The sequence below is a fragment of the Herpailurus yagouaroundi genome, unplaced genomic scaffold (assembly GCF_014898765.1).
Source record: "Herpailurus yagouaroundi ecotype Mexico unplaced genomic scaffold, PumYag 185, whole genome shotgun sequence".
NCBI classification, from domain to species: domain Eukaryota; kingdom Metazoa; phylum Chordata; class Mammalia; order Carnivora; family Felidae; genus Herpailurus; species Herpailurus yagouaroundi.
In genome coordinates, this window is record NW_024412416.1 from 9565498 (window position 1) to 9569038 (window position 3541).

At 46.9% G+C, this 3541-nt stretch overlaps 1 long non-coding RNA gene across 1 annotated transcript in view; it reads right to left on the reverse strand.

Annotated features, from left to right (window-relative positions):
• LOC121042426 (uncharacterized) overlaps window positions 1-783 on the reverse strand; it is a 20974-nt gene extending 20191 nt beyond the window's left edge. The window contains exon 1 of the long non-coding RNA XR_005796187.1: window positions 648-783. This is a non-coding gene — a long non-coding RNA (uncharacterized LOC121042426). The remainder of the gene's footprint in view (window positions 1-647) is intronic.
• Between the last annotated feature and the right edge of the window lie 2758 nt (window positions 784-3541).

A 3541-nucleotide genomic window follows, 5' to 3' on the forward strand; every position in this document is an offset into this window, starting at 1 on the left:
AAGGAAAGGAAAGGAAAGGAAAGGAAAGGAAAGGAAAGGAAAGGAAAACCTGTCCTAGGATTTTAGAGGTGGCAGACTTTCCAAAGTTACTGTGGAAAGGGACTATGTCACAAAAACGTAAATCATTTGTAATTGAGTAACATCACCCCATTCTTAAAAGCAAGACCCTACCATAGTGTTCTGACGTTCTCCTCCCCTTCTCACCTCCCTCCCTTTTTTCTGCCGCCCCTTCATCACCCACCTGCTGCTTATTTATAATGCACAGAGCTTGTTTCTTGACTCTCACTAATGTCTGCCTGCAACAGCTCCTCTTCTAAACCAAGCAAGATATTTTTCTAAATAAAACATTTTCTTTCCTCATGGTAACTCCAATGTCAACTAAAACAGACAGAAAAGACAGAGAAATCGGATGCAGTTCTGCTCCACTGGAGCACCCAGTCCTCCTCCTTTCCACTCCACCCTTTGAAGAGTCTTGATCATGCCTCCTTGTCCCATTTTCTTAACCTAACTCTGAGATCTCTTCTTTCATTTATAATAATTTGGGTTATTTTCTCTCCTTCCTTCATCGGAGACCAAAACCTCCTTCCTGGGACTTCTGTATTGTATAAGGCTAACCATTACCCACAACACAGCCAGGAATTATATACCTCTTATCTGTGGGTCCTTTCCAAGGCAGCTGGTAGCTTCATACGAAAGCTGGAATCTGGCTGTCATTACTGTAAAGGCTGGTGTCCCTTCTGATATCTGGGGACTTACGGATCCCAGAAGGAGCTCTATAACTCTTCCCGCCCCCAACCCCACCATAGCTCTCTCTCTCTCTCCTTCCCTTCACTGTCACAATAGTACTGTAAATGATGTCACCAATTTGGCCCCTCGCCACCCACCACCCCGCCCCACTACCCCCAGGTCCTCTGGTTCCTACTGATAGAGTCAGCCTCGTGCCCACGAATCTTCTATGGCTCCCACTTGCCTATACAACAACACCAACCTCCCCTGCCCCCCTCTCAAATTCCCACTAAAATAAGAAAGGAGTAGTGGAAGGAAAATGGAATCCTTGGAAGCTGGGCAGAGAAGAGACAGCACTGCCCTCTAGTCATGGAGGGAGGAACAGGGCAGAGTTGGTGTCTATGCCACACAGTAGGACATGCAGTGCAAGCCATGAAGCTAACCCAAGGGAGAAGGGTGAGAAACATCTGGGGCCACCTTGTCACCCACGGAAGGTTGGCTGTGGCTTCGCATTGTGGATGCACTTATTATGCAAAAAGCTGGAATAAGAAAAAAGGTAGAGATAGATTTTGGACATGGGGCACGTAGAAAAATAAACCAGTTCGAAGGCCAGTTTGCAAAGAGAATACATGCTCTCTAAGAAATGTTTCTGTTTTGTAATGTTATACTCCCCTAAGATAAAGGGCCGTGTGAATGCCTGCGTTGGGATCTTATTTCCAAAATAATCTCTGTTCAGTTCGCTTCTCCTGAATATGGTGTAAAGGTTTTATTTATCGAGTGTTTTGTGCAGCCTTTTGTTTGGTCATACACCTGTGGCCCGTGCTTCAGGATCCATGCTGCCTGAGATAGAAAGCTCTGGAATCCACCATATGGGTTAAATCACTGTGTATGGCCCCCTGATGGCCCATGGGCTATACAGCATCGTTTTGATTTTGCTGATAAAGGGCTGGGAGCAGCTAAGGGAACCATCTCAGGGGCTGGGAAGACGCTAGTTAAGAACATCCCTTGGCCACCTACAGCGGAAAATCACGATTTTCCTGTATTCAAAGGCCAAAGCTAACTCCAGGGAAGCATTCAGAAGAGGAGTTGAATATTGAAAAGCATAGATGAGGTGGAGACAAAGCCACAGCCATTTGGCCCGCAGGAGAGGCATCAGGGCTGTGGTCATTTCGGTGATGGAATGGAGGGAAAGCTTGTCCAGACAGGCTGGCGAGGAGGAAAGAGCAAGCGTGGACCAGGTTTGGATTCAGAAAGACTTGAATCCTCACTCTTGTTACTCACCAGATTATTGGCTAGTATCTCAATTTAAGGCTTAGCTTCCTCATCTGAGAAATGGGGATCAAAGCGCCCAGCCCCTAAGACTTCACAGAAGGATCGACATAAATGTGTCAAATACCTGATCTGTGCTCAGAAAGTGCCATTTCCTTTCACCCTTCCCTCCTGCCTTCTCATTTCCATCCCTCCCTCCAATAACCTAGCCCTGGAAATGAGATAAAATCTCATGTGTCCTCCCCCAGAAGGACATCACACACAAACTCTGACAAAGATGTGAGTGCTTGCAAATAATCCTAAAGGAACTCTATCCAGGGTGTAAAGAAATCCCTAGAAGGCCAATGTCATCCCCAGCTTCTGAGGGATTGTGACAAGCAGCGGTGGGGAATCAGGACACAAAGATGACTGACGTTCATCTAACATTTTCAAAGTTGCAGGGAAATTTTCCCAAAACCACATGTTATCTCATCCCAAAACAGGCATCTTGCTCCCCTGTGAAATGATGGGATCACCACCATCCCTTCATAAGAAACATGGCATCCACTTAACTGCCTCAGAAATACTGCAGGACGTTAACAGACAGGGACAGATGAGAGGACCGGTGATTTGCAGATCTAGTTGGGATGCCGGAGGGCTGTTCAAAAATTTGACAATGACTGTAGTGGTTCACGCTAGAAGTCACCAAACAGGGCCCTTCATGAGGTACCTCCATCCCCTGACTTCCAGATGCTTCTATCCCACAGGTCTGTGCTGTGATTGGAGCCTGAGCCTCGGTTCCCTTTTCCATGGCACCTATGCTGAAAACAGCCTTCTGGTGACCCCCTTGAGGGCAGAGAAACACCTTCGCTGACAGGAAAGCATGATGTCTGTGTCTGGCAAACACGGGCCCCCACAGGGTGCCTTGAGGGGCTCCCGGTGACTCAGAGAGGAGAATGTCACCTCCTGAATCACCAGGGCTGCTCTGGGCAGCTGGTTCAGCTGCTCTTCAAAATCCCCTCCTCAGATCTTGACAAGCTCTTCAGTGACAACATAACCAGGGGCCACTGGGAGACGTTTTGTCTTTCTTTATTCCCACTTTGCTACCTATACACAGCATGACCCACACGACAGTCTTGGGTCAGTGAAATGATGGGGGAATTTGGCAGCTAACCTAAAAGGAAACATTTCTTCATGTTGGACATAATCAATTTTGATTAAGAAATCCATCCAGAGAGACTCCTGGGAGGCTCAGTTGGTTAAGCATCCCCGACTCTTGATTTCAGCTCAGGTCATGATCTCACAGTTCGTGAGTTCAAGCCTCACATCAGGTTCCATGCTGGCAGTGGGGAGCTTGCTTGGGCTTCTCTCTCTCTCTCTCTCTCTCTCTCTCTCTCTCCCTCTCTCTCTCTGCCCCTCCCCTTCTTGCTCTCACTCTCTCTCTCTAAAATAAACTTGAAAGAAAGAAAGAAAGAAAGAAAGAAAGAAAGAAAGAAAGAAAGAAAGAAAGAGAAAGAAAAAGAAATCTATCCAGAGCAGGCTTGAAATCACCATACCAGGATTCTGT